Genomic DNA, 16147 nt, shown 5'->3' on the forward strand with positions numbered 1-16147 from the left:
CTTTTTTTGTAACCTTTTGATAATAAACAAAAAAAAAAATCTGTTCTTACCAGTTTAATATCTGATACGTCCCCCACCGGGGGACCACATATTAAACGGATTTTTGGAACAGGGAGCTGGATCAGGAGCTTGCTCCGTCCTCTCCACGCATCGGCCCGGTATTGCAGCGCCTCCGGGAACGGTGCACTACCTTCTCTCAGCAGTGAAAAGACAGACGTAGCAAGCAAGCAAGCAAGCAAGCAAGCGAGGTGGACTGGAGCTCCTTCTTCTCCGGTCTCGTCTCTCGTCCATCTGTGTCTCCGTGTCTCTCTCTCCCCCTCCCCGTCTCCGTTTCCGTGCTCCCTCTGTGCACTTTCCCGCGTCTCGACTTTCTCGGCAAGCAGGCCGGCCCCCTTTTCGGCTCCCGTGCGTTTTCCCTCCAAAAAACGTCATCCTTTTTCCAGGGAGGCAGGCGTGGCTTGTGTGTGTCCCCGTCCTTGCAGGCAGGCCCCTTTCGACAGCCAGGTGTTTTCCCTCCAAAAAACTTAGTATATACACCTTTTCTTTCTTTTTTTTCAGCAGGCAGGCGTGTGCGTGTCCCCGTCCCTCCCGAGAGAGAGAGCTGCCCCTTGCCTCTGCCCGCAGGTGCTGGCGGTCCGCTTTTGCTTGCAGCTGGTTAGGCACAGCTGCTGCCGGTGGGAGGGGCCTAAGCTAAGGAGGCTGGGCAGCTGGCACCCCCCACGGCCTGCGGTCGTTGTCGGGCCGTTGACATAAGATCAAAGAGCAGGGCCCCCGCCCGGGACTGGCAGGAAGGCAGGCAGGCAAGAGAGAGGGGGAGCAGAGTCCGGCAGCAGGCCTCTGGCTGCAGGGAAGCCGGCAGCTGCGTGGGTCCCGGGCTTCAGAGGAGCCGGCCTGCGCCACTGTGCGCCAGCGGAACGCCCGCGCTTCTCGGCCTTTTGGCTGAAATCAATCAGTACATGGCCTGACCGTGGCTGTGCGACTCACCAAAAGACCGTTGAAGAGAAGACCGGAAGGACTACCACCCGGAGAGGACTGCGCTGCTGGATTGCTGGATTGGGACCTTGGATTTCGCCTGGACTATGCTTTGGATTTCGTTTTCTTAGATTGGACGTTTGGATGCTCGAAGACCCCGGCTTTGGTGAGAAGGCTACTTTGGCAGCCGCAAAGGTTGGGTAACGATGGCTGCGGACCCCGGGGCGGCGAGGAAGGCAGAGGAGGGTCCCAACATCCGAAGACCATCTGCTTCATTTGGAAGTCGGATGGAGAGATGCCAGGGAGGGATGCTTTTGAAGAAGAGATCCTCTTCGGGAATCGGGTGCAGCGCTACATGGATTTCTCCTTTGTGGAGGAAAAAGGACACCGCAGCGCCTCGGAGAAGATCGCGAAGGCTATTGAAGGTGGCAGGCTGGGTAATTATAAGTGTGTGGGGTTGCAGAACAACAACGAGAGGTCAGTAATCCTACACGTTTGACCCGTTCATCCCTGACAGTGACGTCACGACCTTTCTCCGCTGTTACGTCGACGTGTTAGAGCCGCCAAGGATCATCATGGACCCGTACAAGGTTTGGACGGGGAAGCAGTACCACGTCAAGTTGCGGCCGGACGGCAGAAGCAAGGAAGGGTTTGCCCACCCGCCTGCCACTTTTGTGATCGGTCCAGGTAGGGGGTACCTCTTCTATGGGAATCAGCCGATGTTTTGCCGTAAGTGTCGGGGGTTCGGGCATCGGGAGGCGGATTGTACCACGACTGAATGTGGGAAGTGCCATCAGCGGGGCCATCAGGCACACAGCTGCCCGGTAAAAGAATATTCCTTGTGTGGCAATACCGGCCGCTTATATCGTAACTGCCTTCTCAGGAATGCCGAGTTCGCCAGAGCCATTCATGACGGAACAGGTTTGGCGGTAGGAGAGACGGAGTCAGAAGGCAGTGAGACGGGAGACCGCGAGGATGAACGCCAGGACAGTGGTGGAGGAGTCCCTGGAGAAGCCGAGAAGGACAGTGAGTGGACAGTAGTGGCAAAGCCGAGACGGAAAGGGAAGGGGAAGGTGAGACGGCAAGAGAAGGGCGACGACGACCTGCAGGAGGGACCATCATGGGTAGCAGGTGGGGTCGTAGGGAGCTAGGCGGATGTCGTTAAAGCTGGACCTTCCCCAAAGGACGCAGGGCCACCCGCAGCACCAGGGCTGGGTGAGGAGAAGGGGGTGACACACCATATGCCCATACTGAAGAAAAAGCCCAGGAAGAGGTCGCAGGCATGCAAGGGACAGACGGAGCTGGGTGATAAGAAGAAGAAAACGTCCAGGGAGTACTACCAGGAGGCAGAGCTGGTCCCGGAGGCGGTGATAGCTCAGGTGGCGGCGCCAAAGTGGGAGGTGACGGCAGACCAGGAGGCGATGGAGGAGGGGACAGCACCAGAGACGACGCAGGACGACCAGGAACTGGGAGACACCGCAGGCTCCCTCCCCCCCAGGCAGGGAGACAGAGTTGTAGCTTAGGCCTTTCTGCGTCGTGCCGAGCCTTTCGGCTGATGGTAGCCCCGTGGTAACGTGCCAGGTTGCCACCCCGGACCGCGACTATTCGCTCCGGCCCTACCTGGGCTCCAGCCCCGACCCCGACCCCGGTCCCGGCCCCGTTCTCGATCCCAGGCCCGATCTCGTCTCTGATATGGAGGTGGCCTCGAGTCCAGTCCCTTCGGTCGCCTTCATTGACGAGACAGACACCGACAGTTCGACCTGGGGGACTCGCACGGTGAGGGTGCCCACTTGTTGCGGTCCATGATTGCAGATTTCGGCCTGCGGGACGGATTCCATAACGTCGCACACCACACTTGGGACAACGGAAGGGGAACCTTCAGGAGACTGGACTACGTTCTCACTACGGCGAGCTGGATGACCCTAAGCAGGCAAGCGACCCCTATTTGGTCCTCGGACCATCATATGCTGATGGCTTCCTTTGGTGTTGAGGACCCTCATTTCCAGACAGGTTACTGGAAACTGAACAGACAAGTCCTGCTGGAGGCGAGATACCGAAGGAAGATCGCTACAGTGCTGAGAGACTGCACGGAGAGGAGGGAGGCCTTCAGTTTGGCAGTGCACTGGTGGGAGTCCTGCAAGCATGGAGGAACGCCAGTGCACCAAGCTCCAGGAGGAGCTCGAGGCGCTGTATGCTCAGCTGAACCGAGGGGGCGCTTACGACGGTGAGAAGATTGCCCAAATCAGGAGCCTGCTTAGGGGTAAGTGGCTGCAGTGAGCCAAGGATTTTCTTTTCAGGCTACGGGGAGTCTGGAGGGAGAATGATGAAAGCTGCTCGTCCCAATTCTTCGGCGCCGTGAGGAGACAACAAGACCGTGGTCTCTTTGAAGGCGTTCGGAGGCCGGACGGGTCTGTAGCCACTTCCATACCCGGGATGTTGGAGTGTGCCACAGAGTACTACAGCACCTTGTTTGATGAAAAGAAGACCGATGCTGGCATCAGGAGCAGGCTCCTGGACGGAGTGGAGACGGCGGTAGATGACCCCGCTGCTCTGGGCGGGGCAGTGTCAGGGGCAGAAATCAGATCTGCCCTGTTGGGTATGAAGAAGGGCACTATCCCTGGCATAAACACTCTACCGACTGAGTTCTATCTCACCTTTCTTGACCAGCTGGAGCCATTCCTGGTGCAGGTGTTCAATGAGGTGCTGGATTGTGATGGGCTTGGTTCCACCATGAAGATCGGTGTCATCTCCCTCGTCCATAAGGGAGGTGACAAGGCAGACCTGGGCAACTGGCAGCCAATTCAGCTCCTGTGCACTGATTATAAGATCTTGGCCAGGGTGCTGGGCGGCCGCCTGAGAACAGTGATGCCGGCCTTGGTGCAGGCTGACCAGACGTGTGGCGTGGCAGGCCGCAAGATCAGCTGGACCCTGCAGCTGATCCGCAATGTCATCACATGGGTAGAAGACAGAGGCCTGCCGCTCATGCTGGTGAGCCTCGACCAGATCAAGGCCTTTGACCGGGTTCATCATGAGATTCTGTGGGCACTCCTGAAGAGGAAGGGTCTGCCGGACAGGTTTGTCGGCTGTATCCAGACCTTGTACAACGGGGTGACATCCCGGGTGTGCGTCAATGGAGCGTTGGGTGAGCGTATTCCAGTGCGGTGTGGTGTGCGACAGGGCTGTCCCTTCTCGCCCCTGCTGTACGTGATCTTCATCGAGATGCTCCTGGACCAGCTTAGGAGGGATCCGGAGGTGGATGGGATCCTGGTGCCAGGTGGAGGAGGGCAGGTGGCGAAGATCGCAGTGTACGCAGATGACGTCACGCTCTTCCTGGGCTCTGAAGGAAGGGAAGGGCGCTCAGCATCGTGGAGGATTTCTCGAAAGGTACCGGCATCCGACTGAACAGGGCCAAGAGCCTGGTGAAGGTATTTGAGACCTGGCCGAGCGAGCCGAGGGACTTCGGCGGTCTGTCACAGACGACTGGGCCGCTGAAGATCTTAGGGGTTGGCTTTCATACCAAAGATCCCGGAAGTCTCAACTGGGAGGCCAGGTTCCGGAAAACCAACCAGAAGCTGGGCCTTTGGCAGCAAAGATCGCTGACCTGGATTGGGAAGGCGCTGGTCCTGAAGACAGAAATCCTGCCTCTGCTTCTCCACCTGGCAGTAGTGTACCCCCTACCGGTCCGGAAGAGGAGAGATCTGGTAAGGTGCATTTTCAACTTCGTCTGGGGTCACACCTACGAGCGTGTCAAGAGGTGTGACATGTACAGACTTCCCAGCGAAGTTGGATTGTGCCTTTGTAGCGAGCCTGTGCACGGTCCTGCACAACAACCCGGCCCACCTGTGCAGCCGGTTTGTGAGTCTCTGGTTGGCAGCAAGCATGCGGCACCTGACTGTATGGACCAACACGACCCCTAAAGCCGAGCGGCTCCCGCTGCACTACTGCCACGCAGTGCGGTGGCTGTGGACGGACCCAGAGGTAAAGGAAGGAACAAGATCTGTGAACCACAGGACCATGTATAAGATGGTAAAGACGGAGGAAAAGCCGGCGATCCCGGGTGTGTCCAGGACCATCTGGCAGCGGGTCCAGCCGAAGGGCCTCGATAACAAGCTCAAGGACCTGAACTGGCTCTGCGTCTTGACTTTCTCGGCAAGCAGGCCGGCCCCCGTGCGTTTTCCCTCCAAAAAACTTAGTATATACACCTTTTCTTTCTTTTTTTTCGGCAGGCAGGCGTGTGTGTTTGCGCGCACGCGTGTCCCCGTCCCTCTCTCTCTCTCGAGAGAGAGAGCTGCCCCTTGCCTCTGCCCGCAGGTGCTGGCGGTCCGCTTTTGCGTGCAGCTGGTTCGGCACAGCTGCTGCCGGTGGGAGGGGCCTAAGCTAAGGAGGCTGGGTGGCTGGTGCCCCCGCGGCTGTGGTCATTGTCGGGCCTTTGACAGAAGATCAAAGAGCAGGGCCCCCGCCCGGGACTGGCAGGAAGGCAGGCCGGCAAGAGAGAGGGGGAGTATAGGCCGGCGGCAGGCCTCTGGCTGCAGGGAGGCCGGCAGCTGCACGGGTCCCGGGCTCCAGAGGAGAGTCGGCCTGCGCCACTGTGTGCCAGCGGAACGCCCGCGCGTCGGTCCGCGCCTTTAGGGGCATCGCTTCTCGGCCTTTTGGCAAAGATCCAGAAAGTACGTGGCTTGACAGACTGCTCAAAAGGACGAGAAGGGCGGCGGCAGAGCGACGGAGAGCTGACCTGCAAAGAAGGAGACGGTACCGGTAGAGGAGGAGTCCAGCTGCTTGGAGGAAGAACTGCGGGGAACAGCACTGAGCCACCACTGGAATCGCTCTGGGTTGAGCCCAGGGGGTGAAGGTGGGGCTCCCAGATGACTTCAGGAGCTGGTAGGAAGACGTCGGGGATGGCGGCCGGACCTTCTTTGTCCCACAAGGGGACAATGAAGGATACGGTGCGTTTTGTACTGAAAGCAGAAGGAGATAGAGAAGGATGGATGGATAGGAGTGTTTTTGAGAAAGCCAATTTGTTCAAGATCTTGGGCGTTAAGAAGGAAAATGTTTTATGCTTGCAAGACTTCTACTGGAAGGGCACGTATGATATCACCTTGCATACTGGTAGTCTTTGTGACGAATTCTGGTCTAAGACTCAAAGTCTAAAAGAGCAGGCGCCTCTTGATAAGTTCTATATTGAACCTTTGTTTGCCAGAGAAATGCGCACCTTGACTGTGCATATGTATAACCCCCGCATGCTAGAGGAGGACATTGTTACTTTTCTGAGGCGGTATGTCGACGTGCAAGGGGCAGGCAGGAAAATCATTGATGCCGAAGGGTTCTGGACGGGAAAGAGATCATATGCAGTCCATTTGAGGCCAAGCCCCAGGGTATAAGGGGGACTGTCGCATCCGCCCGCCTTCTTTTCCATCGGGGCAAACCGTGTATATATGTACTACCCCGGACAGCTGTTAATGTGTCGAAACTGTGACGGGCATGGACATGTTCAGTCCAAATGCAAGGAAATAGCCTGCAGGAGGTGCGGGAAGCTTGGCCACCTAGCTAAGGATTGCAACAGCGCCCTAGTGTGTAATCTTTGCAGGGCTACAGGGCATGTATACAAAGACTGTGCAAAAAGAGGCAGAAGCTTTGCGGACATTGTCAGGGAAAAAACTTACCTGCCAAGGATACAGGGACGTCTGGCGGCGGCCCATGGCATCCCGGGGGATCGAAGAACCTGCGAGAGGAGAAAAGACAATTTCACCAGCAGAGGTGGCACCTGGACTTCTGGAAAGGAACAGCTAGGTGACTGAGGTGGAAAGAGCCGACACTGATGAGTGGTCGACAGTGGGGTCTCGGAGAAAGCGGGGGGGAGGTGCAGGGAAAGGTCTGGGGAGGAGAGGGTACCTTTTGAGACGGACTAATCGATACAATGCTCTGTTGTCCTCCGATGAGGAGGAGGGACCCAGTGCAACTATGGGGAAAGGGTTAGAGGAATCTGTTTCCTCGAGTAAGGAGAATGAAGGTGAGGATGGTTTGAATGACAAGGAGAGTGAATGCGAGAGTGCTTGTGGTTCAGGAGATGATGTGGGGGGGACAGCTGGGCCCAGTAAGGTGGAGACAGGGATCATAAAGCCTACTGAGCCTAGGAAGAAGAAAAAAAAGAAGTCTCAAAGGTCAAGCTTTTATGAATCTGCTGCGGAAGTCGCAAAACGGGTAAGAGATAGCTCAAATGATGAGTTTGATTTTCATGAGGAGAAGAGAAGCAAGGAAGGGATTTCCACGTTATTTGAGCTGGGACCATCCCTTCAGAGCTTCGTAGAGCATGAGATCCCGGCTGTAACCCAGGAGAAGAAAAAAGAGGGGGAGAAAGAGGGGGAGGAGTTAGGCAAAAAGCAGGAGGGGGCAGGAGAGGGGGTAGGTAAAGGAAAGAGGGAGAAGGAGAGGTTGAAAGAATCTTCCGGCCAGATAGTTGAGGAAACAAGCCTGGAGATGCATTCTCCAGGGATTTTGTCAATCCCTTCCTTTATGATCACAAGCCCAGTCAGCTCTGTTGGTGGTTTAACTCCAGAGCCCTTTGCAAGTATAGAAGAGAATAGCGATTTAGATCATTTACTTAGTCCTAATGGATAGTTTATCCATCTGTACTATTAATGTGAGGGGACTTAGGAAGTACAGCAAAAGAGTTGCAGTTTTTGATTTTTTGAAGGGCTTGAGGGCAGATTTTTATTTCTTACAGGAAGTCCACGTCAAGGGTAAGGGGGACAGTAAACGTCTCTCCAAGATGTGGGGGGAGAAGGCCTCAAGATGGAGCTCTGGTGGAGTTCATTCGGCTGGACTAGGAACTCTCATTGGGAATGAAGGTTTTGATTTGATTAATTCCTTTGTTATCCCAGGCAGAGTGTTAGTGGTTGATGGACAAATAGGGAGGGAGAATTTGAGATTAATCAACGTGTATGCTCCTGCACAAAGAGGGCTAAGGAAGGATTTTTTCACAGTACTGGAGCCTTTAATGACTAATAAGAAGATCATTTTGGGTGGTGATTTGAACGTGGACCTTTCTTGTACTAAGTTGGTGGGGACAAAGAATTTGTTCTTTGTTTTCCAATTCTGATCTAGTAGACAGTGTCAAGTAGGATAGTGGAGAGGATAAAAGACCGACTTGGAGTAACAGTCAAGGTGTGGATAAAAGGCTTGATTATGTTTTCCTATCAAGAAGCTTGGAAGTCATTTCATCTACAATTATTCCAGTCTGGTTTTCTGACCATGATCTGGTTAAGGTTGTTTTTAAGGGTGATAAGGTCCTTTTTGGTTCTGGTTTTTGGAAACTGAATATTAAGATTTTAATAGAGGATGATTACAAACGTTTGATTACCTCTTGTTGGAAAAAGTGGGAGGTGAGAAGGGTCCTATATGATAATACTATAGATTGGTGGGAGGATGTTAAAAGACGTATAAAGAGGGAAAAAATTAGGTACTGCAGGCGTAGGAAGAAGAAAGAGAGGGAAGGAATTTCTAACTTACAACGCAAACTGGAAGATATGTACGAAAAGAGGAGTAGTGGGATGGGAACAGACAGGGAGGAAATTCGCAAACTGAAGTGTGAGTTAAAAACTTTATATATGGAGAAAGCCAGAAGTTGTCTTTTTAGGTTAAAGAACTTTTCCTTTGATTGTAGCGAAGGAAATCCGTCTTGCCTTTTTAAAATGGTCCGGAAGGACCAAAAAAAGATGGCATTTGAGGGTATTCAGATGAAGGACGGCGGTGTTACTATGGATGCTAGGGAGATGGTGGAGGAAGCCACTAAATTCTACAAAGAATTTTTTAGGGAAGAACCAGTCTCAGGAAACAGATGATGTTTTGAGTGTATTACAGGTTAAGATCTCAGAAGGGAGTAGGACGAAATTAGAAGAGAATTTGACTCTTGAGGAAGTTGAGGTAGCACTTCATAGCTTAGGTAGGAAGAAAGTTCCCGGACTAGATGGACTCTCGGTTGAATTTTATGAAACCTTCTGGCCCCTAATTAAGAACGCGTTGTGGGTGGTTTACAAAGGTATACTGGGTGGGGAAGATCTAGGACCAACAATGAAGACCGGTGTGTTGTCTCTGTTACATAAAAAGGGGGATAAGACCTGCTTAGGGAATTGGAGACCTATTCAACTGTTGACAACCAATTATAAGATCTTAGCTAAAATGCTCCGTTTAAGATTACGTGAGGTTTTAGCTGAAATTATTGAAAACGATCAGACGTGTGGTGTAAAGGGTAGGTCTTTGCTATGGAATTTACATCTAATAAGAGATACGATTAGTTGGGTAGAGGACAGGCACTTGCCCCTGATTTTAGTAAGCCTTGATCAAGAGAAGGCTTTTGACCGGGTAAGCCATGAGTTTTTATGGAAAGTCCTGGAAAGGTTCGGGTTTGGAGGTAAATTTATTGGCTGGCTGCGACAGCTGTATTCCTATGTTGGTACCCGTGTCAATATCAATGGCTTCTTAGGGGAATTTATTGACATAAGGAAGGGGGTAAGACAAGGATGTCCGCTGTCCCTGCTATTATACGTAATCTATTTGGAACCTATGTTAGAGCTGATTTGTACACATAAAGAAATAAACGATATAGTAATCCCAGGCAGTAGGGGCCAGCAGGAGAAGCTTGCTGCTTATGCGGATGACGTAGTTCTGATGCTGGATTCAGAGATGGGACTTTTGAGAGCGATCGAGGCTTGTAACTTTTTTGGGCAGGCAACAGGGGCCAAGATTAACACCACCAAAAGTAAGATTAAATATTTCGGTATTTGGAAGACCCGGAAAGAAACAATTGGTGGACTGACTTTAGTGCCCAGGCCAATTAAGATATTGGGGGTGAATTTTGCCATATGTGGGTCGGCGCGTTTGAACTGGAACGAGAAAATCAGTTTTTTAAAGATTAAACTGGGTCGTTGGAAAAATGTACAATTGTCTTACTCAAGTAAGATAATGGTGGTAAAATCAGACGGCTTATCGGCTCTAGTGTTTTTAGCATATGTTTTTCCGTTACCTTCGTCATTTAGGAAAGAGGTTATAAGATCTGTGTTTACCTTCATCTGGAGCAATAAGTATGAGTATATTCAAAGGGTGGACATATACAGGAAAATAGAGGAGGGAGGGAGGGATGTACCCAACATCCCCCTTAAATTAGATGTCATCTTTGTTTCCTGTTTGTGTAAGGCTTTAAAAGCGGACGTAATGCACAAGAATCAATACTTTGTCAGGCTATGGTTTAGTTGGACTATGCCACAACTAAGACCGATAAGTAACTCAGGTCCCAAAGCAGATGTAACCCCTTGGTATTATAAACATGTAGGGAAGTGGTTGAAAAATCACCCAGAGGGGAAAAATGAGACCATATGTGAACAGTAAAAGGCCCTTTATAACATGGTGAATGAGCAATCAGATACTGCCTTAATAGGGAAGAAGAAGGAGCATTGGCTAAGGGTCCAGCCAAAAGAACTGGACGGTAGTTACAAAGACCTGAATTGGTTGTGTGTGTGGAATCGCCTCCCGGTAAGGGAGGTGATGTTTGGTTTTAATAAGTTTGTCTAAACATTGTCCATATTCAGATTGTGAGGAAACTGAAACAATAAAACATGTGTTCTGGGAATGCGCAACAGCAAAACGCATATGGGATAAATGTCAACAATTCTTGATGAGTATACAGCCAGGTTTTTTGTTAACCAGTGAGAAAGTCATATCAGCGTGGAAGGGTACAGAACGAAAAGGAACAGCCGATTGGGTGTTATGGCTGGTAATTAGTATTATTAAACATTTTTTGTGGTCTGCAAGATGTACCCAAGTCAAGGACGATATGAGAAAGAGATCAAGATATATATTTTTGAAGTTGTAGTGAATTAAAAGCTCGGATTAAAAGAGACCTTTTAAGATGGAAGTTCCACGCAGCGAAAGATAAATGGAAGGGTTTGATTTCTTTATTTTCTGACTTGGATGTACACTGATTGTTTTTTCTGGTATTTCATGTATTGATTCCCGTATTTGAATTTGTTTTGTATTTTCATAATAAACAAAAAAATCTGTTCTTATCAGTTTAATATCTGATACGTCCCCCATCGGGGGACCACATATTAAACGGATTTTTGGAACAGGGAGCTGGATCAGGAGCTTGCTCCGTCCTCTCCACGCATCGGCCCGGTATTGCAGCGCCTCCGGGAACGGTGCACTACCATCTCTCAGCGGTGAAAAGACAGACGTAGCTAGCAAGCAAGCAAGCAAGCAAGCAAGCAAGCAAGCGAGGTGGACTGGAGCTCCTTCTCCGGTCTCATCTCTCGTCCATCTGTGTCTCTCTCTCCCCCTCCCCATCTCCGTTCCCGTGCTCCATCTGTGCACTTTCCCGTGTCTCGACTTTCTCGGCAAGCAGGCCGGCCCCCTTTTCGGCTCCCATGCGTTTTCCCTCCAAAAAACTTTTTTCATCTTTTTTCCAGGGCGGCAGGCGTGGCTTGTGTGTGTGTGTGTGTGTGTGTGTCCCCGTCCTTGCAGGCGGGCCCCTTTTGACAGACGGGCGTTTTCCCTCCAAAAAACTTCGTATATACAACCTTTCTTTCTTTTTTTTCAGCAGGCATGCATGTGTGTGTGTGTGCGTGCGCGTGTCCCCGTCTCTCCCGAGAGAGAGAGCTGCCCCTTGCCTCTGCCCGCAGGTGCCGGCGGTCTGCTTTTGCTTGCAGCTGGTTCGGCACAGCTGCTGCCGGTGGGAGGGGCCTAAGCTAAGGAGGCTGGGCGTCTGGCGCCCCCCGCGGCTGCAGTCATTGTCGGGACTCTGAAAGCCAACACGAATTACGAAGGAGGGTATTCACACCCCCCAGCTCCGTTTTCCTTGGGCTCGAGCCGGGGGTACCTATACTACCGTGATCAACCCCCTTTTTGTCGCCATTGCTATGAAATCGGGCATCTAGAGAAGGACTGTAAGGCAACAGAATGCACAAGATGCCACGAAAGAGGGCATATGAAAAAAAAGTGCCGTCTCAAACTATGCTCTTTGTGTGGGGCTGAAGACCACGGGTATAAGCAGTGTCTATGGAGAGACCTGACTTATGTCGCAGCGAAAAAAGGACTCCTGGAGGACGCTGTCGAGGTAGAGGACGAGGAGGTGGAAGAGGAACCTGTATGGAGTGGGAAACGCATACAGTCCAAGGAGAGGAGGAAGAGACGCGGGAAGGCGCGAAGGCGGCGGAGGAAGGCCTGGGGACCCGGGAAAGCAATGGCGGGGCGGGAGCAGCAGACGTCCACCCGGCAGAGCACCTGGAGGAGCCGGCCCAGAGTCCTAAAGAAACAGAACAAGAACAAGAAACAGAGTCGGTAAATGAACAGGAGGAGGATGACATCGAGGCAGGTAAAGAAAAGGCTAACTCTAAAAGGCACCGAGGGGACAATGACGAACAAGTTTCGTCTGAGGGCAAGAGGCCCAAAATAAGAACAGGAGCTGGGGCAACAGAAGGAAGTGAGGACAGCCAAGAAGAAGGAGAAGGCAGTCAGGAGGACCCGGAACCTCACCAGGAAGAACAAGAAGATTCGGAGGACATGGAGGGGTCCTTACCACCGGGGCAGCCGGTGCGGGCAACTGGGTCTTGTAACCAGTTCTCCGTAGTGGCTGGTCTGAGAGAGGACGACAGTCCATGTGCCTTGTGGCTACCTGATACGCCGGGCCGGGTAGAAGGAATGGAGATGGAGGTAGGAGAGGTCAACGAGAGCGGGTATCTGGTAGCGACGGGGGTAGACCGCGTCTTGGGGTCGATCAGCCCCTCGACGGGGCCTTCGGAGGATGGAATGGACAGTGAGTTCCAACGACCCATCATGACCCTCACTGTCGCAACCATCAATGTAAGAGGACTGAAAAACAGGGAAAAAAGAATAGCCGTCTTTGAAGAGATAAAGGCAAGGCGTTATGACATCTGTGTATTGCAGGAAGTACATTTAGCTGGATACAAGGACACAGAACAATTCCGGAAAGAGTGGAGTAGCGGAAGATCTTGGTGGAGCGCAGGAGGAGTCCACTCCACCGGAATAGGTATACTCAGCGGCACCAGAGAATTCACGCCTCAGGACGTCAGATCAATAGTCCCTAGAAGATTACTGGTAGTAGATGGGCGGTGGAGGGATTTGCCCTTGTGAGTCATCGGAGTGTATGCCCCTGCAGACAGGAGGATGCAAAGCAATTTCTTGAAAGATCTGGAACCTACACTCTTTACAAATAGAGGCGTGGTGTTAGCTGGAGATTTTAACACTGACTTGACAGACACACAAGGTGGAGGGACTAGAGCACTAGGAAAGATTATAAACGGGTTCAAACTTAAAGACTTAAATCACTACACTTGGGATAACAACAGCGGAATACGGAGGCATCTGGATTACATCTTCCATAATCTATGCCTGGAGATAAGGGACAAAGCAATAGCGCCCTTGTGGTTTTCAGATCATGCCTTGTCGTCTGTGACCTTCAAAGCTGGGAAAGTGGGCTTCCAGACGAGGTACTGAAGGCTAAACCGGATGGTATTAGAGGATAAAGAATATCAGGCCAGTATCATCCGCTTGCTTGGACACCTCGCAGGGAAGCGGGGTAGGTTTGCGACAGCAACGGAGTGGTGGGAGACCTGTAAGCGAACAGTTGCCAAGATCACCAAGAATTACTGCACAGCACGACGACAGAGCGAGAGGGAAGAACTGACTAGCCTCCAAAGGGAGCTAGAAAGGCTTTATGCGGAAGCTAACCAGGGGCGTGGCCTTAATGTGGAAGCTGTTACCAGGGTGAAAGCCTTGCTCCAGGCTAAATGGCTACGAAGAGCCAAGAATATCTGTTTCGGCTAAGGGGCACCCAGATGGAAGGAGAAGAACGGTGCTCATCCCAGTTCTTTAACTCAGTTAGAACACAGCAAGAGGAAACCAGCATGGAGAAGCTGGTGAGCGAAAACAGGGAGGTGGCAGAAAATACTGCTGGAATGCTGGAGTGTGCCTCGAATTATTACGGAGCTCTTTTCGCAGAGAAACAGGTGGACGGGGAAGTGCGGAGCAGGCTGATGGCGAGAGTGCAAAACAAGATCCAGGAAGACACTGGTTTGACTTCCCCTATAACATCTGGGGAATAAGAGGCCTGCGTAAAGGTACTGCCCCCGGTGTGGATGGATTGCCCACTGACTTCTATGATGTTTTTTGGGAACAGCTGGAACCCTTTCTACTACAGGTTTTTACCGAAATCTTAGAGATCAGGGAGATGGGACCTTCCATGAAGACCGGGATCCTGGCCTTGATATATAAAAAGAAAGGCGAAAAGTCTGTGCTGGACAACTGGAGGCCCATCCAGTTGTTATGCACGGACTATAAGATCCTCGCAAGGGTCTTGGTGAGGAGGCTAAGAGACATCATGCCACACTTGGTAAGTGAAGACCAGACCTGTGCAGTGGCCGGAAGGAAGATCTCCTGGAATCTACAGTTCGTAAGAGACGTGGTGGAGTGGGTGGATGACAGAAAGCTCCCATTGATGCTAGTTAATCTCGACCAAAATAAGGCGTTTGATAGAGTCCATCATGCAGCCTTATGGGAGATACTAGCAAAGATGGGAGCGAGTACGAAGTTTATCGAGTGGATAAGAACGCTGTACAGGTCAGTGGAAACAAGAGTGCGCATCAATGGTGCGGTAAGCGGAGGAATCCCCGTCTCTTGTGGTGTGCGACAAGGGTGCCCCCTGTCCCCTCTGCTTTATATTTTGTATTTAGAGCCCTTCTTGGACCAGATCCGGGAAGATCAGGGAGTGAGAGGCGTTACGGTGCCAGGAAGTAAGGGAAGACAGGTGAAGGCTGTCTTGTACACAGATGACATCACCCTGTTCTTGAGCTCAGAAGAGAGTCTGCACCGAGTACTGAGTATAGCTCAGGAATTCGAAGCCGGCACGGGGGCAAGACTGAACAAAAGTAAGAGCACGATCAAGTACTGGGGTACCTGGAGCGACAGAAAGGACAAGATCAGAGGGCTCTCAGTGGTGCAGTCCCCAGTCAAGATCCTTGGTGTCCTGTTCCACACCGAGGGTGCTGCTCGGCTAAACTGGGAGGAGAAAATAAAGGTGAATACAAAACTGGGATTGTGGCAACAAAGATAGTTGTCCCGTCTTGGGAAGGTCCCGATTCTGAAGGTCGAGGTAATGCCACTGCTTTTCCACCTGGCAGTGGTTTACCCTATGCCGGCCAGATTACGGAGGGAACTATTACGTGCGGTCTTTGCTTTCATATGGGGGCAAAAATACGAATACATCAGGCGCACGGATATGTACAGGCCAGTGGAGGAAGGAGGAAGAGGGGTCCCAGACTTACCTTTGAAGATCGATTGTGCCTTCGTCTCCAGCCTCTGTGAAGTCCTGCATGGCAACCCAGCACATCCCTGCAAATTTTTCGTCCATCTGTGGTTCGCCCCTGTAATGAAACCTGGTACAGTGGACAAATACCACGCCAAAAGCAGAACGACTACCTTGGCACTATCGGCACGCTGTACATTGGCTGAGAGACCACCAGGCAGTGAAGGCAGGCTTAACTTCTCTCAGCCACCGGGCAATGTACAAGAAGTTGAGGAAAGACAACAGTGCAGAAGTGGTGGGAGTGTACCGCGGAACCTGGACACGCATACAACCCAAACCCTTGGATAACAGGATGTGTGACTTGAACTGGCTGTGCATATGGGGTAGATTGGCAGTCAGAGAGGTTCTGAATAAACACGGCTTATCCAGACAGAAAGAATGTCCCCGTTTGCAGTGTACCAGAGAGGAAACAGTTAAACGTTTTTTGGGAGTGTGACTTTACACAATGGGTGTGGAGGGAGTGCACAGGGTGGGCGCCATCTTTTTTTTCCCCCAACGGAAAGGTTAAGCTATGAGATGGTGATAAAAGGTTTGATTGGGGTAAAGAAGTGGAATGAAAGGTTCTTGGTGTGGTTGTTGATTAGTATAGTGAAGTTGTATGTGTGGCAAGACAGAAATAATTTGGTGAAACATGGAGTGCAAGGACCAGTGAATGCTGTGGTATAGAGACTGAGACATGATATAGGGAATCAGGTGAAGTGGGATATAAGGAAGCGGGGATTTTCTGCGGCAAAAGAAAGATGGAAGGATTTGTTTGTGTTAGGAATTTCAAGTAGGCCGTTGACAGGAGATCAAAGAGCAGGG

The 16147-nt window shown here is 51.5% G+C and overlaps 2 non-coding genes across 2 annotated transcripts; both read left to right on the top strand.

Moving 5' to 3' along the window:
* LOC148808692 (U2 spliceosomal RNA) lies at window positions 1-192 on the top strand. Its single transcript, XR_016087957.1, has one exon. It is a non-coding gene; the product is annotated as a U2 spliceosomal RNA (small nuclear RNA).
* Window positions 193-10988: 10796 nt separating this feature from the next.
* LOC148808693 (U2 spliceosomal RNA) lies at window positions 10989-11173 on the top strand. The gene has a single exon (XR_016087969.1). It is a non-coding gene; the product is annotated as a U2 spliceosomal RNA (small nuclear RNA).
* Window positions 11174-16147: the final 4974 nt, after the last annotated feature.

Source organism: Atractosteus spatula, unplaced genomic scaffold, assembly GCF_055471065.1.
Source record: "Atractosteus spatula isolate fAtrSpa1 unplaced genomic scaffold, fAtrSpa1.hap1 Scaffold_2, whole genome shotgun sequence".
NCBI lineage: Eukaryota > Metazoa > Chordata > Actinopteri > Semionotiformes > Lepisosteidae > Atractosteus > Atractosteus spatula.